Consider the following 26336-nt stretch of genomic DNA (forward strand, 5'->3'; position numbering starts at 1 on the left):
TGTACTTTATTCAGACACAACATGTTTCGGACACTATATTAATCAACACAACTTGTCCTGTCAGACAAACTTATCTAAAGTATAAATATTAATCAACACAACTTTTTACGCATAATTTTACCAAAATAGAAAAAAAAAGTTGCTCTAATTTGACCAGTGTTGTGGATATTTGAATCTACAGAGCAAAATAGAGAAACCCACACTGAAAACATTTCACTGGTCTCCAGTGAGAAAGGAAATGTCTGCTGCTTTACCCCTAACATTACACATACGTATTCTACCCTTTGTGCTTTGTTGCTACTTCATACAGATGCTGGGATTAAAATACAATCAATAAAAAACAGCCTCCTATACACTTGATGTTTTGAAGTGGAAAGAGAAAAGGATTTGTCCTGTTTTTGTGATGATTATTTTACATTCCATATTTGTATGCTTTGTGTTTGCTGTTATCTCTAGTGATGGGCGTATTCGTGGCAAATTCCCGCGATTCCCCCGGCGTCAAAACAATGGACACCTGTGTCAAAAAAACAAGATGCCGGCGCCGTTTCGCCCATCACTAGTTCTCTCTTACACACTGAAAATGAAAGTGTGAATAACACTTTTGATGTTTTTAATTGTAAACCTTTCAATTTAGGGGGATTTCTTAAAGGATCAAAATGTCCTTATATTTAATGAATCATTCAGACGTCATTTGGAATATTGAATAGTGAATAAAAAATATTGAATTTTTAATTTGCAGATTTTTTTCCCCATAAATTACTGGAGGCTATGCAACAGAATAGAATTGCTTAATCTGCTACAGAACGCATGCAGCATATTTTGTATTAAACAGTCTACGAACAATCTGAGTGAAGTCTGTGACGTTACAATATATCAGAATATATATACTAGAAAAGAGGTTATTTTTTAACAATCCTGTATTTTATATTGAATATGCATGTCCAGTTTAAGCCAAATAAAGAGGGTTTACAATATAAATGTAAACCTTATTATTTTAAAGAAGCACGTTTCAGTAAAAAAAATGCTACTTCCACACCCAGAATTAAGGTGAGCTCTATATAAACCCTTTCTTTCCTTAATTTACTAATTGTCTGACCTTTTTGGGTCAAACCCCGCATTTGAATCCATCATTTATTCAGGTCCCCCTTATCTAATTAGCATAATATAGATAAAGTATATGAAAACATTGCTGTATCAGAAATTGGTCTAAGAATATCTAGGACAGCAAATACATATAAATCTAGAAGCTCATCCAAAATGTATTGCTCTTTCAACGTACTTTGACCGATTACCATTGATTTTTTCAACATTGTTTATAAATGTGTCTTTAATTCTAAATAGGTATCCAATCTATTCTCAGACACCATCAATGCTTGCTTTATGCTAGTTAAACAGTTCAATAATTGATACATTTCTTCAGGATGTGCTCCTCTCACCTACTCCATCCAAGGGAAGACGTTTATTAAACCTATTTTTGTATTGTGGTACTATTTTACATTAAACAGTACATAATCAACGTAACTCTAGGAGGTTATGTAATAAAAGGTGCACCTATAGCAACCAATCATCAGGTCACCTGTTTAAAAGCAAACATTTTATTGGTTGCTATTAGGGATGGGTGAATTTTTTGCCACGGAATTGACGCCCATAGACTTGTATGGCGTTGTGCGACAAAAAAAAAAGACAACATTTTTTTGACGCCCATAGACTTTTTTTTTTTTTTTTAACAATTCTTTTTATTGAAACTTATTGTACAGTCAGTGAACACATCAGACATAAATACAATGATTGTTCCATACTATTTGTATCATGTAAACATTTTTGTTTTAAAATAAAACTTAAACAACAAAAGCAAAAACATGGTGTCTGTGAGATTCTTCGGATCCTTAACATAACCTTGAATGTCATTATACTACAGTTCTATCTCAGCATTCCTAGGTAATCTCAGTGTATCCATAACCTTACAACAACCTTTATTCCTTCAAAACTTGTCACCGTTAAAACAATATAAATCTGTTCCTAACCCACCCGATAGTCACGTGACAATATCCACAATACTTGTTTAATTTTCCCCCAATGAAAAATAGTAAGTCAGCAGTCGGTCCCGTGACATTGTCAGCTTGCCCCTGGATTTTATTATACAGGCAGAGGACATTGGTAACACAGTGTGTTCAGTTAGTGAGTCAAGGTGGGACTAGCTCAGGGTCCTGTTCAATCCACAAACCCCACACCTTATCAAATTTCTCAGGGCAGCCCCTTCTCATATATGTAAGTTTGTACATTGGTAAAGATTTGTCCACTAGCTGCTCCCAGTCATGAACCCTGGGTCCCCCCCTAGATTTCCAGTTTAGCGCAATCAATTTTTTAGCATACATACAGAGTATAGAGATTAGTGAACAGTGTGCCCTCCTCGAGATACATCTTCTACCTGACTCAATAAAAGTACTCTGGGCTCAAATGGAACAAAGATATCAGTTTTTGCTGTAATGAGTTGCACAACTGCCCTCCAATACGTTTTAATCACAGGGCAGACCCACACCATATGGAAAAAATCCGCAGGCGAGTGCTGACATCTGGGGCACTCCGAGCTAAGGGCCGGATTTATTGTATGCAGACGATGTGGGGGTAAAGTACACTCTATGCAGGTAATTGATTTGTGTCATTCTGTCTTACTGCTAATCACTCCCTCAAAGATGAAATTAAGGGATTCATCCCAGTTTTCCTGTGTTAGCTCAGGGATGTCACTTTGCCATTTTGTTCGAAGTTTATTAAGTGGGACACTCCTAGCATCCTGCAATTGTGCATAAAAATATGATAATGGCTTGCCTAACACCTGCTTATGTATCCCAGTCTCCAAGCCAGTCAGTGTAATGTCTACAGATTCACTCCGAAACTGAGCTATAAAAGCATGTCTTAATTGCAGATATCTGAAAAACATATTATTCGGCAAGGCATAAGTTTCCTTCAGAGCTGGAAAACCAAGAAGTTTACCATCTACTATGACATTAGACAGGTATTTTATGTTATATCTAGCCCAAAGCTGAGGGTCTGGAATTAACTCTAGCTGCTTTAAATAGGGGTTACACCATAGTGGGGTAAAGCTAGAGCATTGATGTTGAAGTTTAGGAAAATATCGAAGAACCAGCTGCCAGGCCTTTATGGTTTCTTTCATCAGGGGGGAGATCGCAATATTGTAAGAGGCACCACGATACGGTAGATTCTTTAAACCTTCAAAGGACCCTGCCAGTTTAGCTTCAAGGATGACGGACGCATTTGAGTCATCAGAAATGGCCCAATTCCTCACAACCACCAACTGTGTTGCCAAGTAATAAAGGAAAAGATTGGGGGCTGCTAAACCTCCCTGTCGGGTTGGAAGTTGTAAAGTGGAAAGAGATAATCTGGGGATAGTATTGTTCCAGTACATCATAAGCGAGAGGCTTTTCAATTTAGAGAAGATCGTGTGTGGAATTCTCATGGGAGATTGTCGAAATATATAAGTTAATTTCGGCAATATCACCATTTTGAGTAGATTTATTCTGCCAATTAGAGACAGCGGCAGATTCGCCCATGCATGCCTTTTCTGTTCCATGAATCTTATTTGAGGCAGAATATTAAGTTCCGTGAATTTAGTTAGATCAGCATGAATCCAAATCCCAAGATATTTAAAGGTGGACACCCAGTTAAGTCCCAGAGTCCTTTGGGGAGTACCCGGAGGGAGAGGGTCTACAGGAAAGAGTACAGACTTAGACCAGTTAATCCTGAGTCCAGAATAGCTAGTATGGTCGTTTATTATGGCTAGAGCTGTTGACAATGCCAGGTGAGGGTTTGGTAAATACAATAGAGTGTCATCCGCATACATTGAAATGACCTCAGATAGATCCCCAAGTTTCAGCCCTTCAATTACCTGGGAGGACCTGATCCGGCAGGCCATAGGTTCCATGGCTAGTGCAAACAATAGCGGAGAAAGAGGACAGCCCTGTCTAGTACCTCTAAGGATCGGGAATGGAGTGGACAATTTATTATTGGTACGGATTTTTGCCACAGGTAAGTGATATAAGGCTCTAATCCAGCCAATGTACGAAGAGGGGATGCCAACCCTACCCAACGTGGCCCACAGATATTCCCATTCAACGGAATCAAAGGCCTTTTCGTTATCTAAAGAGGCAATCAGTCGACTGCCTGAGTTATCGTGTGTAATGGAAATATTTGTGAACAGTCTTCTGATGTTTATATCCGTGGAACGGCCAGGCATAAAACCTGTCTGATCAGAGGAAATTAGGGCAGAGAGGATGGGCGCCAAGCGTGTTGCCAGGACTTTCGCTAAGATTTTTGCATCTGCATTAAGGAGTGCAATGGGCCTGTATGAATTACATTCTAACGGGTCCTTACCAGGTTTTAACAATAAGATTATCAAAGATTCCCTCATCGAGGTTGGCAACGGAGCCCCTTTTTGTACCCCATTGTATAAATCCGTCAGGATAGGTGCAAGCAGCTTTACATGCTGCTTGTACCACTCCATTGGTAATCCATCAGTACCCGGAGTTTTTCCGGCTGGAAATGAAGCTATGGCCATCTCAACCTCTGTTAGCGTGATGTTACCAGCTAGCTCCAAAGAAAGTTGCTCAGTCAAATTAGGTATAGACAAGTCACGCAAATACTCTCTGATTTCTTCTGGGGTGGTGTTTATTTTGGGGCTATATAAGTCAGCATAGAAGTCCATAAATCTCTGATTTACTTCTTCAACTGAAGACACTACCGTACCATCTGATAGCCGTACAGCTGGTATTACCATGTTGGATGTGTCCTCTCTCGCTATCAGTGCAAGTAGCTTCCCATTTTTATCCCCATGCTCAAAGATATTACCTTTCTGATATAGCATATGTTTGTTTGTAAGCTCCACTTGGGCAATTTTCAAGGCATTCAGACTAGCCTGCCATTTCTGAAACGATTGGTTTGTAGGATAATTGACATAGGACGCTTCATTAACCTGAGCCGTTTCAGTTTTTTGGGCTATATCCGCTTGTGCTATTTTCGTGAGGGCTGCAATATTGCTAATAAATTCACCCCTAATATAGGCTTTGAAAGCATCCCATTTTACATTTGGGGGGGTTTCGTCACCATTCACAGCCAAAAAATTCGATATACTAGTAGCAATGATTTCATTTAAATGAGTATGTTTTGCCCAATAGGGGCTCAGCCGCCATATTCTATCCACGGGAGCTTGTGAGTACGTAAAAGTAAGTAACAGGGGGAGTGATCTGAGATGCCCCTTGTAAGTATCTCAACCTTTTAACCCATTTATTCATCTCAGGACAACCCAGAGCTAGATCTATTCTTGACATGCTGTTGGAGCCAGGGGAGTAACACGTAAACTGTTTGATCGCAGGATTACGCACTCTCCATAGATCCACCAAACTAATGGAGGAGACCCACCTGGTGAAATGCCCTGAGAAAACACGGGGAGGATGCAGTTTGTCCAGTGCAGCATCAGCTATCGAATTAAAATCACCCATAAGGAGAAATGGCGCTATGGGCAAACGTAACATTGTGTCAGTCACTGCATTAAAAAATTCCTCCGTAGGCGGGGGGGGGGCATATATGTTCGCTAGGTTAAATTTCTTGCCAAATACATTTCCGTGTAAGAAGACAAATCTACCATGCTTATCAGAAATTACTTTCTCCACCGTTAGAGGGCAGGTTTTGGCCAACAAGATAGATACTCCCCTAGAGTAACTGGAAAAATACGAGTGATACAGTGAGCCAACCCAGGGTTTTTTCAGGGATGACAGCTTAGTACCCACCAGATGAGTCTCCTGAAGAAAAATTATCTGAGGTTTGTATCTTCTAACAAAATCGAAAACCAGTCTGCGTTTTATCCCATCCCCCATACCCCTAACATTCCATGACATTATGCTAATGGTAGCCATCAGTCCTACAGATAGGAAATGTAACAGAGTCGGTTGAAGACACAGTGAAAAAAAAACTGCACATTGACATTAAATCACAATAGGATATGAATCGCAAGACACCGTAAAAATTAACTATACCATTCCCCATAACTTTAACCCTTACCCATTCCCACCCCACCCACTCCATAACCTTGTGAGAGTGAGTTTGTCCTTAACCCCTAATTGAAATAAGTTGAACTGTGAAGGGGGGGTTCGTGTGCACACTTCGACCTTACTGGGCGCACTGAAATGTCATTGGGCCTGTCGCTTCCGCTCAGGGATGAAAGAATCAATGAATAGCTGTCCTGCTTTACAAAATATACCATTTTGTTACCTGTCCAGAGCAGTTCCTGCTGATACAGTCAGTGTGAAAAAGAAAACCAGCATACAGTCCACAGCAGCCACAACAACAATGTAAGCCTAAGAGTAAACACGTGTCGAGCCAACTCGAAGCAGAATAACGAAGCTCCTTACTCCCTCCGTGGAGACTGCCGGGGCCTCATCTCCAGCCAATTGATGACCTCCTCCGGTGTAGTGAAGAAACTGGCTTTGCCTTTGTCTGTTACTCTCAATCGCGCCGGAAACATCATGGCATATGGGATTTGTCGTTGTCTGAGTTGCAACTTGGCTTCAGTGAACTTAGCTCTCTGTTTCCTAATCTCTGAAGAGAAATCTGGATAAAGTGAAATTCTGTGGTTTTCAAAAAGTATTTCTCCTGCTCTCCTAGCCGCCTGTAGAGCCGAATCCCTGTCACGGTAATTCAGAAGACGGGCAATTAAAGGGCGTGGAGGGGCCCCCGGTGGAGGTGGTCTGCCCGGTACCCTGTGTGCCCTCTCCACCACGAAGGCTGAAGAAAAAGTGGTACGGGTAAACGTATCAGCCAGCCATTTTTCAACAAAATTTTCTGTGGCATTACCCTCTACCCTCTCAGGGAGGCCCAGGATCCTTATGTTATTCCTTCTCAAACGATTCTCCAAATCATCTGCTTTGTTTTCCAACAACGCTATTTGCTTTTCTGTGGCCAGTATCCTGTTAGGCAGAGGTGTTGTGTAATCCTCTATATCACTGACCCTTCGTTCCACCTCCCCTGTTCTTTCCCTTAATTTTTGCACATCATGTTTCAGAATAGCAAAGTCTGTCCTGAGTTCATCTATCTTTCCAACCAGAGCAGTGTGGTTCGAAGTTATAGCATGCAGGACTTCTGTTAGGGTAGGTTCAGCAAGAGGTTGTGGGATTACAGGGGAGGAGAGTGCATCTGTAATAGGCTCTATGGCTGTATGCTCCACTATGATGCTGGCAGCGTTGGACATACCTGCTGGTGAAGGCTGTGGCAGTGGATCCCTAGCAAAACGAGCTAGCTTCCCCGCAGCAGCTCCTGCAGGACCCTGCAGGTCGTCTGGGGCTTGGCGCGCCGCATGGCGCTCGGCGCCATCTTTATTAGCCATGACGCGGGGAGACACTGAGTTGCGCACGGAGTGATTGCGCCTGCTTCTCCGCACCATCGAAGGCTGCGGCAGGTATCCCGGGAGCTTCACCCGTCCGGTAAAAGCGTGGATAGCGCAGGTGAGCTCAGATTATCGGCAGTATATAGCTCCCTTGTACCGGAGCGTGCGGCCTGTGCTGCCTATCCGGTCTCCATGCAGACCACGCCCCCCCGCCCATAGACTTTAATGGGCGTCTGCAGCAAATTTTTGGCGAAACGAAACAATTCGCCCATCCCTAGTTGCTATTACTGATGAACAAGAAATGTAGCCATGTACAGATTAACCACGTACTTCTGGGTTTGCGAAACTGTGGCAATAATTTGCCACACGGCTCGTTCCGTTTTGTGCGTCAAAAATTCACATGCGTCAAATTCATACAGTAGGTAATTTTATCCTTCCCCTCTCCTTCCACATCAACCAAAGGCACCTGAGCCATCTTACTCTCTATATAGGACATACATAAAACTATATGGTTTATTTATTTTAATGTGGGATACAAAGCACTAGTATTATCTATTATTAATTATTAATTATTATTATTATTAAGTATTATCTGTTGGGGGTCAGATTAATTATAAGCTGTGCCTGTGTTAGTAAACAGTAATATATAATATATAGAATAGATGATACTGTTTGCTTAAAGGGATACTGTCATGGGAAACATTTTTTTTTCAAAATGAATCAGTTAATAGTGTTGCTCCAGCAGAATTCTGCACTGAAATCCATTTCTCCATTTCTCAGCAAACAGATTTTTTTATATTCAATTTTGATAGCTGACATGGGGCTAGACATATTGTCAATTTCCCAGCTGCCCCAAGTCATGTGACTTGTGCTCTGATAAACTTCAATCACTCTTTACTGCTGTACTGCAAGTTAGAGTGATATCACCCCTCCCTTTTTCCCCCCAGCAGCCAAACAAAAGAACAATGGGAAGGTAACCAGATAGCAGCTCCCTAACACAAGATAACAGCTGCCTGGTAGATCTAAGAACAGCACTCAATAGTAAAAACCCATGTCTCAGTGAGACACATGCAGTTACATTGAGAAGGAAAAACAGCAGCCTGCCAGAAAGCATTTCTCTCCTAAAGTGCAGGCACAAGTCACATGACTGGGGGCAGCTGAGAAATTGACAAAATGTCTAGCCCCGTGTCAGATTTCAAAATTGAATATAAAAAAATCTGTTTGCTCTTTTGAGAAATGGATTTCAGTGCAGAATTCTGCTGGAGTAGCACTATTAACTGATGTGTTTTGAAAAAAACATGTTTTCCGATGACAGGATCCCTTTAAACAGCAACATAGTGTAGTGGTAGATACCATTACCAGTTGACCAGACGTAACGTAAAAAATCACAGACATGTTTTTAAGAAATTGGCAACATGGGAGCCTAGTGGATAGGAGGTCCTCTAACAATTTTAGGGATGCACCGAATCCACTTTTTTGGATTCGGCCGAACCCCCGAATCCTTCACGAAGGATTCGGCCGAATACCGAACCGAATCCGAACCCTAATTTGCATATGCAAATTAGGGGTGGGAAGGGGAAAACATTTTTTACTTCCTTGTTTTCTGACAAAAAGTCACGCAATTTCCCTCCCTGCCCCTAATTTGCATATGCAAATTAGAATTCGGATTCGGTTCGGCCGGGCAGAAGGATTCGGCCGAATCCGAATCCTGCTGAAAAAGGCGGAATCCTGGCCAAATCCCGAACCGAATCCTGGATTCGGTGCATCCCTAAACAATTTAGGGGTGTGTATCAGTGAATAATGCATGTGATTTTGCCCTCCCAATGCTTATTGGTAGCCTCAAAGCAGGAACAAGGTGGCAATAAAAAATGTCCATAAACTATAATGTAGACTCTAATGTAAATGTTTCCCATGACAAAAAATATTGTTGTGCGACAAACCATTTGCAAATTTGTTGCCATTTCATGAATTTTCCTGCATTTTCACTTGTTTTTTTTTTTATTCGGAACGGGGACAGATTGGCTCATCTTTGTGCCTTTGGATCTTTTCATTTGTGGCTTTTACGATAACAAACTAGCTACACAATATAAGACTTTTTACAGTTTTCTAACTTCTTCCCAAACTCTGCAGCCATTATAGAATGGGCAGCCTGCCATTCCAACAAAGATGTCTCCCCTTAGGTCCAGGCCTAAGAAGCCTTTTACAAATCTGGAGTTGAGTATACAGTAGGTGTATGTCACTTCTTCATATACACATACAGTATATCATAACAACAACTATTTAAAGCCATATTTTTGCAAAACGAAATCTCAAGCATTAAAACGTTTACCCTGTCCTGTATGGGAAAATATTGGAAGATGCTTCTTGCAGATGGTTAAAATCAGTTTAATTGTTTTTTGCTCAACAAGTGGTCTTTTATGTCCTAATACAACATCAATTTCAATTGTTTCTAGCCATTTACATGGAGCAGTTACTATTTCATGACAGAGACGAGGAGAAGCTGGAAAATGAAGTTCAGCAAAAGCTAAAGACAAGTTGCAGATTTCAATTCCATCTGCATATGTGTTTGTATACAGAAGAGTAGTAATATTATTTTTATGCAGTCATCTTCATGCAGTAATTGTTACCATGGTAATGTAACCTACATTAAAGGCATGAATGAATTTGTTGACATTGTATGGAGTGAGCGTAAGTGCGCATGTTGAGACATCACACTTAGGGGCACATTTACTAAGCTCGAGTGAAGGATTCAAAAAAAAAAAAAACCTCGAATTTCAAAGGTTTTTTTTTGGGTACTTCGACTATCGAATAGGCTACTACAACCTTCAACTTCGATTCGAATTCGAAGTAAAAATCGGTCGACTATTCGACTAGTCGACCATTCGATCGTCAAACTACTGTCTCTTTAAAAAAAATTCAACTACATACTTCGGCAGTTTAAACCTACCGAGGTACAATGTTAGCCTATGGGGACCTTCCCCATCAGTTTTCTAAGGGTTTTTTTGATCGAAGGAAAATCCATCGATCGATGAAAAATCCTTTGAATCGATCGATCGAACGAACGATTTTTCGTTTGATTGTTCGTTCGTAGGATTTGCGGTAAATCATTCAAATTCGATATTCAAATTCGTAGGATTTTACTTTGAGGGTAGAATTTCGAGGGTTTATTTACCCTCGATATTCGACCCTTAGTAAATGTGCCCCTTAAGGCACTATAAAATTTGATTGCTTTACACACAATCCTTTGCGATGAGGTGCGTCAGGCACTATGGATCAGATGGATGCAGCCATAAGGGCCTTTTCACAACAGATACTGTACTTACTGTAGCCTTGCTAATGTTTGCTTGCACCTCACTTTGTTTAAGGGGTCGACACCATTAATTGTTATTTTTTACTGAGTAGTAATGATGGTGAATACTCTGTAAATAGATAACAATGAAATGGAGGATTTATTATTCACAATATTAACAAGAGGTCAACATATCACATTCCTAAATAACCACCAAAGCTACTGCATATAGTTATATATCGTTTATTTTTTTTCATTTTTTTAAAAAAACAGGTGCTGTAACAACTAGAGAGTTATTAAACAAAAGTTGAATTTTAGAGTTATCTGAATTTTATTCACAATTCAAATGGTTTGTTGTTTATGAAAAAATTAGAACATCTAAAATTCGATCAAATAATCCCGACCGGAAAACTCAAAAAACGTGACTTCTGCACGTCAAATTTCTTTTTGACGCGCAACTTTTTTTCTCCCATTGGAGTCTATGGGACGTAATTTTCGAAGCGAAACTTGCCAAAAATTTTGCCTCATCACTACTATTAACATCTTCAAATAGATCAAGGGACCTCTACCATTGACTTCTACATGAACTCGGCATGTTTTAGGTGGAGAATATTCAAAGTAGAACTGTTTGAGATGTGATAAATCTCACATTCAAATTAAATTTGAGTTGGTGGTTTTTAATTCAAATTTGTGAGTTTTGACCAAAAATGTTTTCGAAAATTCTAAATTACCATTCGCACCTTAGTAAATCTGCCCTTAAAGGAATTGTTCAGTGTAAAAATAAAAACTGTGTAAATAGACAGGCTGTGCAAAATAAAAAATGTTTCTAATATAGTTAGTTAGCCAAAAATGTAATGTATAAAGTCTGGAGTGATTTGATGTATATTTTGTCAGTCAGAACACTACTTCCTGCTTTTCAGCTCTCTTGGTTTACACTGACTGGTTACCCTGGTTACCAGGCAGTAACCAATCAGAGACTTGAGGGGGGGCCACATGGGTCATATCTGTTGCTTTTGAATCTGAGCTGAATGCTGAGGATCAATTACAAACTCACTGAACAGAAATGTACCATGTGGCCCCCCTTCAAGTCGCTGTCTAACTCAGAGTTATAGAGCTTAAAAGCAGGAAGTTGGATTCTGGCTGTTTTATTAGACATCTGTTCACTCCAGCCTTTATACATTACATTTTTGGCTAACTAACTATATTAGAAACATTTTTTATTTTGCACAACCTATGCATTTATCCAGTTTTTCTTTTCACACTGAACTATTCCTTTAAGAGTCTTTTTTTTTTGTTTTAATAGACATTATTCATGGTGCACAATCACTCAAGATTTTATAATATTTATTAAAAGTAACAGACTTTTGTAGGGGTTCCTTCCTAATTTACTCCTCATTGGTTTAAGGCATTGGGAAGTCCTTTTTAGCATTTGAATAAAGCACATATGTTTTAAGGTTTATGCTGTTTGAGCCACTAAAGATATACACTATTACCCTAAATGTAACTGAGAACATTGCAATTATGTTTTCTGGAAAATATTTATATTTATCAATTATGTTCTTCCCAGTCAAAAGTTAACATATTTTGCAAGGGGATGCCTTGTGAAGTTGAAGTGTGGGGAAGATGGCTAAGGGAAGGTCCAGGATGCACTCCTATAGCCCGACAACCCCAACAAGAAAACCCACTGAACTACAGCTGGGGAGCACCTCATAACAGTCAACCATTATCAATCAGTGCTAGATAAAGTGGTTTCTTGAATAAATATGCCTCAATGCTCACATTTAGACAGCTCATCATACTCTTCCTTTCCTTCATCTGTTTCTTTTTCAACTCTTCCTTTTTTTCTTCTCTCTTATTCTTGCAGTCCTTTACTATACTACTGCACCCACTTAAGGTCCCAACCTCTGTGTTCAGTCTCTATACTGTTGTGTGTATCTGTGTGTGTGTGTGTGTTAAAAATGATTGGTGAGCACAATTGTCCCTTGTTTGTTATAATTTAGACAGGAGCAGTGGGCAGCTCCTTGTTGTAGCTCCCACTCTTCCTAGTTATGGTAAGGTGATCCCAGTGGTGGCCAATATGAGGGCAACCATGATTGGGAGTTTTGACCTTGAGCAAGTAAATATATTGCAATATATGGATAAACACTCCCTGTCTTGTTTAAAAGGGAGGGCATTTTAAGGTAGCTTAAGGCACAAATGGGGAAATAAAGAATAAAAATTCACATTTCGCAATGTAATATTCTTCCTTAAAAGGCCATTGCCCACTTTTAAGAAGTGCTTGAAGGTTTCCGGGTTTCCAGGTTTGCAAAAAGCTATATTAAATTCGCACAAAGGAAAATTTATTAGCACAAAGGCATAACTTTTCTCATTGATAATATTTTTTCTGTTACCGACTTTTATTTCATTCCCCCATATATGGGGGAATATATGATTAAGGGAATGTTTTCCCGAAACGAGTAAGGCGATGTTGTTACCTTGATATGCTTCAATAAACCTCCTCATATTCATCCAGTGTGCCGCCTCTTTTGCTCATTTGGATTCCCCCATATATGTCTTAAATATATTGATAATGGTTTCAGTGCAGGAGACTATGGGGCAAATTCACTAAAGTGTGAAGGGCCTAACGCTAGTGCAAATTCGCCAGCGTGACGTCATTTGGTTACTTCGCCGATTTACTAATGGGTGCTGGCATAATTTCACTAGCGAAGTGGACCTACTCTAGCGCTATTTCGCACCCTTACGCCAGGCGAAGTTGTGCTATGGTGACGAGACGTAACTACGCTAATTCACTAACTTGCGCATTTTACTGAACGTTGCCTCTTGCGCCAGACTTGCCTTCGCCACCTCAGACCAGGCGAAGTGCAATAGAATAGATTAGGATTGCTTCAAAAAAAGTTGAAATTTTTTCTAAGTCCCAAAAAAAGATGGCGTCTTTTCCTTTTTTAAGGGTGATAGGCTGAAAAAGATCATACATTTTTTGGGGGTACCCTCCTTCCCCCCTACATTTCCTTACATATGGCACCTAAACTATACAGTGGGCACATGTATAGGGCAATATAACAACTCTATTTTATCTTATTAAGCTTTCCCAGGCTTGTGTAGTGAAATGTATTTGTTGCTACATATACGTCTATTGTACTTTAAATTAGGCATCGCTAGCGTAACTTCGCTTCCCTTGACAAATTAACGGTAGCGCAACTTCGCTACCGTTCGCCTCCCTGAGCGCAACTTCGGATTTTAGTGAATTAGCGGCGCCCTGGCGAAGTGTGGCGAAGCCTACGCTAGCGCAACTCCGCAGGTTAGTGAATTTGCCCCTATATATATATATATATATATATATATATATATATATATATATATATATATATATATATATATATATAGTGTTTAAAAAAAGCAATAAAGAAAATTTTACAAAAAATAGATATCCATATACTACAAGAGGGGGATAATGAATTGGTTTTCTGGCACATTATTAGAAAGTGGGCTGACATTCCTTCACAGTGTGCGTTGAGGTATTCAAATGTAATGGATACATTCTTTGTATGGTTCCCTATATCTTAATTACTTTCCTATATTATTGTAATGCACTGCCAGATGCACACAGAACAAATTTTTTGAAATTGCAAACTTTGAAAAGTAAAGTTACAGAATATTAATCTTAACTAACACTATTAGACCAGGAAACTATAGAATACTCTTGAAGAATAAGAACAAAGTTTCATGCAGTATAAATCTGTATATTAGTGCTCACATAGCCTTTCGGGTACTTTCTGTACAACTCTAACTCAAAGACAATGATTCACCTTGCATGAGTCACCAGAGAAACGCTTGCAATATTATCTACTTGTGATTTAAGATTTTATTTTTCTTGATTCCAAAGAATGCTCCAAGGAAGGAAACAGCAATGTAACTTTTAAATCTTTTTATAAAAAGTGCGCCAATATTAAAGTGAAAGTTATACTTTTCTGTATTTAATATGAAACATATTAGTGGACTTTCAAACCCTAGCATTTTTAACTTGATTTCTTGCCTTCCCACAAGTACAACAGGCAATGATTCTCCTGTCTCATTGTATGTAAAGCCTTCATGCATGTCTGTCTCTGTTGCTTACAGTGTTATTCTAGCCTACCGAAGTCTGAATTGCATGAAGTGTAAACAGTGCAAAAAAAGGGGAAAGTTACACTCACCACTAATTTTAAACTATTAAAGGGGTTGTTCACCGTTAAATTAACTTTTAGTGTGATGTTGAGAGGGAAATTCTGAGACAATCTGCAATTGTTTTTTAATTTTCTATTATTTGTGTTTTTGACTTATTTAGCTTTTTATTCAGCAGCTCTCCAGTTTGCAATTTCAGAAATCTGGTCCAAACTACCGTAGCAACCATGCATTGATTTGAATAAGAGATTGGAATATGAATAATAGAGGGTCTGAATAGAAAGAGGAGTACTAAAAAGTAACAATAACCATGAATGTTTAGCCATACAGAGCATTTTTTTCAGTGACCCCCATTTGATAGCTGAAAAGACTCAGAAGAAGAAGGCAAATCATTTAAAAAACTATAAAAAATAAATAATGAAGACCAATTGTAAAGTTGCTTAGAAATGGCCAATCTATAACATATTAAAAGTTAATTTAAAGGTGAACCAACCCTTTTGGTCTAAATTGTTCTGCAGGATGCAACTGCAGTGACACAAAAATGCTTCTGTTTTTGTAGTGCATCGCCTCCTTGCTGGGATTATAATAAAGAAGAAGATTTAGGAAAAATAAAGCAAGCATGGGTACTCAAGAGCCACAAATTAAAGGGGGAACTGCACCCACAATCTGTTGCTAGCGTAACAAAAGAAAACATCATTCTAAATCTAGTTGCTTTGTTGTTATGTGTAGCCTTACATAGCATTTTTGTTTTAGATGTTTCCACAGAAATGCTGTGGAAATAAGTTGATTTTTAACATGGTGTCTGTGAGTACAGTATATAGGTGAGAGAGAGGGGGAGCACAGTGGTGGACCCTTACTTTGCTCACTTTCCCTGCTAATTGGTAATGGCTAATTTGGAATCCTTTAATTACTTGTTGATACTCTATGGGAGCTTTCCCTTGTGTGCTCTCATATATATATATATATATATATATATATATATATATATATATATAGATTGATGAACGCTCACAATCAAATCCAGTCTTTGTCCATTGTGGGTGCAGGGTCAAAATTAGTTATACAAAGTTTTACAAGGACCCGCACTCCAGTCTTAATGAAAGTGTTCATTTTTATTCATACTTGTGCATCAAGTATGAATAAAAATGAACACTTTCATTAAGACTGGAGTGCGGGTCCTTGTAAAACTTTGTATGACTTGTAAAACTTTGTATAACTAATTTTGACCCTGTTCCAGCCCAAGGTTACCACAGCCCTTTATCAGGGAAGATCTGTGTCTCCAAAGATGCCCCAGTAGCTCCCCATCTTCTTTTCTGCTGATTCACTGCACATGCGCTGTGCTGCTGTCACTTACTGAGCTTAGGGACCGACTCACAATATACAGTACACATAGAATATAAATGTCACAATTTAAGGCCAAAGATGCCCCAGTAGCTCACAATGTTCTTTTCTGCTGATTCACTGCACATGATCTGTGCTGCTGTCACTTACTGAGCTTAGGGACACCCTCACAATATACAGTACACATAGAATATAAATGCTTCATAATTTGTGACAACCCCTAAGCTTAGCTTCTCAACAGCTGCTCAGAGCCCACTGAGCATGTGAGTGTCGCAGACACTTTCCAAGTTGTCGACCCCCTGTGACAAGTTTGAAGTCCTAGATCATTGCTGCTATTGAGAAGCTGAAACTTCAGACTGGTGCAACAAATTTTTAGTCATTTTCATTTTTAAGCTTTAGTTCTCCTTTAAGCATGTGGCTACATTGGAGAGTTGGAAATGCAAATTGGTAAGTTTTACTGGGGACCTACAGTAATTTCCAGCTAGGAATTTCAAATATCATTATCATTAAATGGTGACTTCTACTATTACAGTTATGTGTTTTACACGCCACCCTGACTGTAGAAATAATCTTTTATGACAACCTCAGTACTGAATGTTTTTCCAAAAATCAAGACTGACCAACAAACTGTTTTACAGATTCATCGATTATATGCGCTTCCCACAATAGAGCATAAGAGATTGTTTTAATCTGTTGTGCAGCCGTTACTTCTGAAGTGTCCACGACTCATGCTTATTGTACAAAAACAATGAGAGATTTCAAGCATACACATATTCATCTCAAACCTGACATTCATACAAATGGAATGTTTCAACATCAAACAATCATATGACTGTACATACTGCAAAGTAGTATATAGAATTCACTGGATCAGATGCGACCAGCTGCACTTCTCTAAAGAAACCTGCTAAGCCATGCATAAGAGAAGAGACTAGGTCTGCACATATAGAAGAAACACAGAAGTCAATTCAGATAAAAAAAATATGATTTTAAGAACAACATTATTAAATATGTTATCTTTTAGAAGACGAACAAACTGGATTCACTAGGGGGGTAGTGTAGAAAAATTCAAAGGCATGAATCATTACAGTTATAAATCTTCTGAACCTCAGGGCTTGCATAGTACATTTTATTTGTAGCTTTGTTGTTTTTTAAGTTTCATTTATCCTTTAAAGGAAAACTAAAGAAGTAGTGTAAAAATTGTTTTGCAGCTTCTTTATCAGCACAAGGCAACCAAAGCCCTTTAGCAGTAAAGATCTGTGTCTCTGAAGATGCCCCAGTTGCTCCCCATCTTCTTTTTTGCTGATTCACTGCACATTTTCTGTGCTGCTGTCACTTACTGAGCTTAGGGACGACTCAAAATATACAGTACAAATATATAAATGTAATGTAAATGTCACAATATAAGGCTGAGTTTGATTAGTAAATAATTATTGGTACATGGTAACACAGAATACAGCACAATTAGCATCAGAATTTATTAATCAGCCTGCCTTATAAGACAGGCAAACCTTTTCTGCTTGATGGTTTGGGACGACCTCTAAGATTAGCTTCTCAACAACTGCTCAAAATCACACTGAGCATGTGCATGTCACTGACACTCCTAACTAAATCCAAGATGGGAACCTCCTGTGACAAGTTTGAAGTCCTGGATATTACTATTATAGAGATGCTGAACCTTTAGGCTGGTGCAGTAAATTCAGTATATAAAGTAATGCATTTCTAGTCATACTCATTTTTGGATTTCTTATTAGGGATGGGCGAATTTTTTGGCCTTGTTTCGCAGCAGAAATGATGGCCATAGACTTGTATGGTGTCGTGCGTCAAAAAAAATAAAAGATTTGCGTCAAAAATATTTTGCGGCGCAGCAAAAAATTTTTGACGCCCATAGACTTTAATGGGCATCGGCGACATTTCGCTGGCAGCGAATTTTTGAAACGAAACAGGTCAAATTCGCCCATCCCTATTTCTTATATAAAAAAGAATGTGCAGAGGCAGAAGTGGGGTCGAAAAAGGCCAGGGACAACGGTGGCTAAAGTTCAGCCCAAAGCTGCTCGCGGCCTGATCACTTAGTGCGGAAGCCCGACCAAACCTGCCCACCCAAACCCTCCCACAGGCTTGAGGCCAGTCCGCACATCACTACTCGATACCTAAATGAGAAAGCATCAAAAATTCAATAACATTAATCTCAGAGATAATAATGTAACCACAACCATAAATAATAAGTAAACGAAGATACTTAGAAGTTCACAGTACAGTATATTGTAATGCATTCTATTTTTAGTAAAAATATGAACTTAAACAGCATTATATCTGTCCTTCTGATGCTTGATTACAGTGTAATATTAGTGAGCAAGAATGGTCTCACTGTGTTAGGTAACAGCAAAAGCTGATGTAGTGTTGGTTTTCACTGGAGAAGCCTCTTGCCTATTTTGGCATGCCTACCTTATTTGTTTACTGTAGAAATTGCTGATTTCAGCTCAGTAATTTTACAGGTAACACAAGTATTATATTCTATAAAAACATTTTTCTGGGTCTACAGCTAGCCCCTTCTCCACTAAAAAGGTTGATTAAATTGATGCTTTATTCTGAAATAAATAGTAACCAATTAAATTGCTCAGCATAATCTTATTCTACTATTAATTATTTATTATCTAGTAATTGTACTAGTAATAATTTATTATTAATTATCCACAGAGAGTAAATAATGGCTTCTGTGCTGCATTGGTTTTTCCTTTACCCATCTCTCTTCACTATAAATGGCCAGCGTTGCTGTTATTTAGCTATATTCAACATACTGAATGTGCTAATAAAAAAATTTATGTGATTATGTATAATAATACATGTCCCGTTACCTTAGGAAATTAGTTATTCTGGAATCTGGAAGGTAGAATCCTGTGCGGTCCATTTTTTGGAACCCGTACCTGACCCGTACCAGCAACTTGCAATCCGCAACCCGGACCTGCAACCCGCATTCTTACCCACTTGGACCCACTACCCGACCCGCAAGTACCTTATTCGCAACCCGGACCCGCGACCCACTGACCATCAAGAATCGGGAAGTGCTGTCATCACAAACTGGAAGTGACATCATCGGAAATAGATGTGATCAGGAAAAAAAGGAGTAAACCAGGAAGTGCTGCCATTTTAAACGGAAGTGAAATAATCGGAAGTAGGAGTAAAAATCGCTATTGAGAAGACCCGTGGCCTGATGCACGACCCGCAAACCCAGCAGAATCACCGACCCGTGTCTATACCCGCACCCGGAACTTCTACCTCCAACCTGCATGGTACCGCAGGTTTTTGCTGGTAACCAACGGGTACCCTCGGGTAGCCGACCCGCTGCAGGACTCTACTTGGAGGGGTTGGTAATATTCTAGCATTTTTCCAAGGTTTATATTTATCCAATACAACTATGTAGAACTAAAGTGTTTGGATTTTATTTGGTATTTAATATAATCTTTGGTAGAATATCTGAAGCCTCACTTACAAATTCTACTGCAAGTTAGCTTGTGCTAAAATTGATGCAGATGTTGCATCTATTGAAACCCTTCAAGGTACTTAAAGCAAATCCACACAGTTGCACATCCATATAATTGCATTATGCCCCTGTCCAAGCAGCTCTGATAAATTGTGCAAAGGTGCGCCCATTGACGGTGGGAAACCCTTGAGCTATAGACACTTTAAACATGTAGGTTGTTTCAAGATTTTCATAGTGGATTGAATCAATAGACAACAGATCGCTGCCAAAAGCATCACATGCTAATGCCAATTGCCACAATGACAATAATGATGGCAAAAACCCACACATCACTTGCAAATGCATCCTTTTTTACGGCATTGTTGCCAACTGAAGATGGCTCAAATCAAGGCTCTGCTGCAATGATGCTGGAAATAATTATACAAAAATAATTTACAGAAATGTATATACAGTAAATGCTAAAACTGCCATAGGTTGAAGTGAGTCCCTGTATTCCAAGGTGTTTGTGGCAACAGGTAAGCATTTGAGTGCTTCAACTCAAAAGGAAGATCATGGCAAGAGTGGGAGATTGATTACATGAGCTGCCTGTATGAGGCTGTTAGAAATAACTATATGCCTTGCATATTTATTTTGTCATTATCATAATGTCTATGATGTTTATAATTTCTTTTTTAATTTCTTATGTTCATTTATTTGCCCACATTCTGCAGCTCTTCTGTATTAGGAGTATTGTATGCAAACTGGGGAAGATAAAAAAAGATTAAGTTCATACTTAACGCTTGATTCACTACTTTGAATTACCCTTATATAAACATTTGACCTAGGACTGAGTACAATTACTGGATCATCTAGAAATTGACATTAATATTGTTCTTCCTATCATCTGAAGTAATTACGGATGATAATTACAGTGACATAGGCAAAAAAAACATTGCTTAATGAACCTTGAATTTACAAATTAACTAGAAGCCAAATACAATTACATAATTCCCATGTAATATTTTTGGTAACAAGATTTGACAAGTGAATAAGTACTTTTGTACAACACAATGCACATATTGATTATATTCTCATTCTTTTTTGTTTAATGTGAACAATCATGTTTTATAATCAAGTCTATATCAACATTTAGGGGCAGATTTATCAAGGGTCGAAGTGAATTCGAGGGAATTTTCGAAGTAAAAAAATTCGAAATTCTAAATAATTTTTTGGATACTTTGACCATCAAATAGGATACTTAGATTTAAAGTAAAAATCGTTCGACTATTCGACCTTTCGATAATCGAAGTACTGTCTCTTTCAAAAAACTTCAACTTAAATACTTCGCCAAATTAAACCTGCCAAAGCGCTATGTTAGCCTATGTGGACCTGCCAGAGCATATTTCTAAGTTTTTGGGTTTCGAAGGAAAATCGTACGATCGAACGATAAAATCGTACTACGATCGGAATACAATCGTACGATTAATAAAATCCTCCGACTTCGAATTCGAATGTCGGAGGATTCTATTCGATGGTTGAATTTCGAAGTATTTTCCACTTCGAAATTCGACCCTTGATAAATCTGCCCCTTAAATATGTCAGAAACACAGAATTTGATGGCAGAAAAGAACCAGTTGGTCTATCATATCAGCTCTGATCTAGTGTTTTTACATGATACATGAAATATCTTAATATAAATCCTTATAAACATATATAAATGTGTGCCTCTATTTGGTAAAATATATTAACAATTATAATGTAAGTCCACGCCTAACCTTTCTCTAAAAAATGTTTCCTTTGGTTACTTTTATTTCCATTGCCTCCACTTTCAAGCTGTATGAGGCCTCTGTCGATGTTTCACTGCTGGAACATGCTTCTTACTTTGTTAAATTTTCATTTAAATGTTTATATCATATTCCCCTCACTTCCTTTTATCTTCTTATTTGTACATATTAAGAATTTTGAATTTTTCCATTAGTTAAAAATTAATTCAATATCATGAATTTACTATCTAAAATGTGGCAGAATAACTAATAATTCCTCCTCTTATATGGCATGGTATTCATTGGCTTTCAACTGAACTGCATCGCTTATGAATTGTTAAATAGTCACCCAGATCTCATTTCTGCTGTCACATACATTACATTACCATCCAGCCTGTAGCCAGCTTGGTGTTATTATACCCTATATGCTATATTTATTGATTTTTTTAATTAAAATATTAAATTTTTAAATATTACATTTACCTCACTGAATGTCATGTCAACCCAAAAAATATTGCCTTATAAAAGAAAACATAATTCGAAGCAACTTTTAAGTTATTCGTATATGTATTGCTATTAAAAGCAGTTTTGGTCCCTTGTTCACGTAGAAGTCAATGGCAGAGGTCCGTTGACCCATTTGAAGATGTTAATAGCCTTCCTGACATGCGAGTTTTTTTTAGAAAAAAACTCGATTCGAATTGCGTTCCAGTTTTCAGGTCGGTAATATTTGCTTGAATTTTAGACGTTCAAGTTTCTTCCTAAAATAAGATACCATTCAAGTTTCAAGGTCATTAGAGTTCTTTCGAGGTAAAAAAAACTCCCCTTTGATAAAGCTGGCCCGATTTTTTTTACTTTTTGGAATTGTTGCCCAGAAAACTTGACTTTATAGAATTGTCATCTCAACAACTCAAATTTATCAGATTATAAAATTAAAACCAGCGTTAAACAACCCAAAACTATCGTGAATCCTAACAGCACAAAACTTGTTCCAATTGTTAAAGGGACCATCTGCCATTGACTTCTATGTGATTTTGACAGGTTTTAGCTGGAGTATTTTCGGATTTAGATTTTTAGCAGCTTCAGAGTATAATAAATCTCAAAAAAGTTTTGTTTTTTTCCCTCTTTAAAAGAAAAGGTCCCAAAAGAGATTGTGGAGGATTATTACTTTTTACCTTTTCTTCCTATGAGTCAGGGGCATAAAATAAAAATGGCCCCAGAAAAAATGCACTGTATTATATACGTGCATTTGTAGTGTGAAATCTCACAGGGAGTACATTTTTATATGTCTCAAGGCCTTCAGGTTGAGACCTAAACGTCACAGTTTTTGGATTATTTATATGTTTTTCAGTATCAAAGGCTTGCTATAACCTAATGGTCATCACTCTATTTACCCAGGCAATACTTGTGTAAGCATGTGTCTGAGTTTCTTTAATACCCTTGAATATATCTCATCAGAATCAAAACACTTGTGGATATTCAACTTGGAGAGCTCTAGTATCTCTGTCCAAAATATATTTATGCCTACATTGTTACAGTGCTCTTTTCTTTTATAGCTGTGGCAACTATGACTTAACTTTTAGTTGTATATAGTGAACAATCTGATGGTTAATCTGATATGTCTCTGTCTTCCTCAATATTGCCTGCTTTTAGCATTACTCCATTTTCAACACATTAAAAATGTTTTGTGGCCTTAAACTGCCTTTGTTGTTCTTCTGTTTGTGTCTGAACATATATTTGAAAGGCATCCATGCCATATCAGTCTATTGTTCTCATTCTGAGAGTTAATATGAGTAACACTTTAAACTGTAACATACAAAAAGCAAACTAAATATATACAATTAATTAATGTGTACACAAATGTAACTAATGATATATATTGAGCAACGTGTAAATATATAACTAAGATATAAATAATTAGCACAATACATAAGATTATACAAGAAAGGACCAGTGAAAGTGCACTTGACCCTAAACCACGTCTACGATAACAAAGGATTGAAATGATCACATCATTGAAACATTTTTTTTCTTTTTTATTCCATACATGATCTGGCCTTCCTCTGCAACTTTACACAAAGACACGCACATTCTGTCTGCTCATTTTATTACACTCACAGTCAAGATTCACAGCAGTTGAAAATTGTGATTGCATTGTCAGCATAGGCACCGGAACAGGATAATAATTAAACAAAAAAAATCTAATTGTTGTGTAAGTCATACCTATGAAAACAAAATTTTTTAAATTAGCTGGCCTTTTTTAAGGAATTACAAATACTAACTTTGTGGCACATTAATTAAATTTTTATTTATTGAATCACATGTTTTGCCTCTAAATAACTAAAGAATTTTACTGACATTTTCAGTAAACGTTTACTGAAATGTGCAAAATATCTTCCCCTTTTATTCCTTTACCAGACTTATTGTACTTTATAGTTTAGATAATCAATTATATTGCTGTCTGAGTAGGGATTTGGCTATTTCACCTTTAATGACTTAATAATTAAAGATTTTTCATGAATTATATATTTTTCTCTAAAAATTCATGTTTTTTGTACTTTGCCATGAAAACCTCTAATACAAAACTGCGTCAAGTTAAAGCTGACGCTGATGGGAGCTGCGTGATCTCATTGGACCATCAAATGAGCTTTTAGAGGTTTTTGGATTTTTTTTACGAGTTATCTGAAAAACTGAAGTTTTTAAAAGTTTTAGAGATAGTTGCATTTTTAGCACATCATTCAGAATTTTTTACAATTATACTTTTTATATTTTGATCTTTTATTAAATTCCATTGCAGCCGTAGTTTTAGAGAAACAGAGTTTTTAGTCATAGTTTCAAAAACCTCTAAAACACAAAAATTCAACCTTTAATAAATAGACCTTTTAATCTCTAGACTAAATAGAACTTTTCATTGTGCACTTGTGTGGCTTTGAGACCTAGCAGTCTCACATCTTATTACCTTAAACAAGGTCATATTTTTGAGTGCTTCATTTAAAATGCAGCTATAGGGAAAAAGTTTGGATGGTATGTAAACACTTGCTAATAACAAAAATAAATACTATAATAAATAATATAATAAATACTATAAAGCAAAGTTCATTGTTCCCAATAGTAAAATAATCTATAGGTTACAGTATATACAAAAATACCTTACTGTGTTTTTAGAAACTGGATAATAGTTTTCTTGGGACAGGTCTTGTGAATTTTGTAATAACAAAAAATGAAGTTCAGTCTAGAGCAGGGGTCCCCAAACATTGTTTTTTTACCAGTGAGCAGCATTTAGATGAAAAAAAAAGAGTTGGGGAACAATGCAATCATGAAAAATGTTTCTGGGTGATGCAAAATAAGTGCTGTCATTGGCCATTTGGTAGCCCCTATGTGGACTGGCAGCCTACAGGAGGCTCTGGTTTTTATGCAACCAAAACTTGCCTCCAAACCATAAATTCAAAAATAAGCTCCTGCTTTGAGGCAACATCCAAGGGGTTGATGAGCAACATGTTGCTCACGAGCCACTGGTTGGGGATCGCTGGTGTAGTGAAACATTGCAGAAGAATTATCAGTAATCATATTAAAATAATAATCCACTAAAACACACATTTGTGCTACAGGATATTTGAAAACAGAATAACCTATTTTATATTATTTTATATTATTATAAGTTTCATTTATAGCTGTTGAAAGTGGATGTGTTGGTTTTTAGTGTGTCCTTAGTAATGATTAAAGCCAATGCACTTTGCTTCACCCAAAAATTCATGAAACTATGTAAAAGTTTGGGAATCAGTGAAATTTTGCTGACACACATTAGAGTTAATGAAAGGATGAAATTACATTTCTATTAATATGCTTTTAGCTCTACTCCTTTCCACTATGCTACAACTTATCTGCATAAAAAAACACTCTCATGTTGCCAATTTCTTTCAGACATGAAACCTGGAGAAATAGATGAGGGAGAAAAACGTTTTTGACGTGCTTCTTTTTTTTTTTTTGACGCACGACGCCATACAAGTCTATGGACGTCATTTTTGCGGCAAAACAAGGCGAAAAAATACGCCCATCCCTACATGCCACATTTTTGCTGCTGTGAAACTGAAAGTTCTCTACAAAACTGTTCTGGGCGAAAAATGAATTCTTCATTCCTGCTAATCATACTTTAGCCCTGAGTACCCTTTTTCTGTGATTTCTCAGGATATAAAAGGAAGGTGAGGTATGGTTCACTACATTATCTACTAATTAAACTACATGAGTTCATGTAGATACCTTATAAACCAAGCCTGTAATTACTTTACATTGTAAAAAAAAAAACCCTTTGTTTTGTCTTTGTGCAAGAAGATAAGGTGTTTTGCTGGCTACACAGGAGAAAATCCCTATAATAACTGCCCAGGGGGCATTGATAAGGCTGCAGACAATAGGTCTGTTTTATTTGGTAGCCAGGGTAGTTCTGATTGGAAGGAACAGCACAAGAAAGTGATATCCACTTCTCTAGCAAAGTGGTTGGTGACAGTATGGACCCCCTGCCTCATTCATTTTCCATAACTGATGTAGGGTAGGGTCTTCCCACCATAGGGTCAGAAGATGTACTGGGGGGTTCCCATGACCCATTACCAGGTCAATAATATACTCAACATTAGGTCATCAAATACTGACCTTTGAGTGTGTCATGGGAACCTACAATACATCTCCCTTATGTTTGCTGCATTCCAACTGCAATAGTTGTTTGAGATCTGAGCTATGTACCCAATAAAGGCTTTTGATATTACTTCCATGGATGGAATTAAATAGTCCCATTCATTTTTAATTAGTCTAAAAATGTGTTTGCTTAAAAAATAAAATAGCTTGAATGTTCAAAAGACACCTTTTTTAATTATAATTGAAAAATTATGGAATTTTGATTTGAATTCAAAGACTAAAAATAATTCAAGATTTTTATTTCTATTC

The sequence above is a fragment of the Xenopus laevis genome, chromosome 5S (assembly GCF_017654675.1).
Source record: "Xenopus laevis strain J_2021 chromosome 5S, Xenopus_laevis_v10.1, whole genome shotgun sequence".
In the NCBI taxonomy this organism is placed as follows: domain Eukaryota; kingdom Metazoa; phylum Chordata; class Amphibia; order Anura; family Pipidae; genus Xenopus; species Xenopus laevis.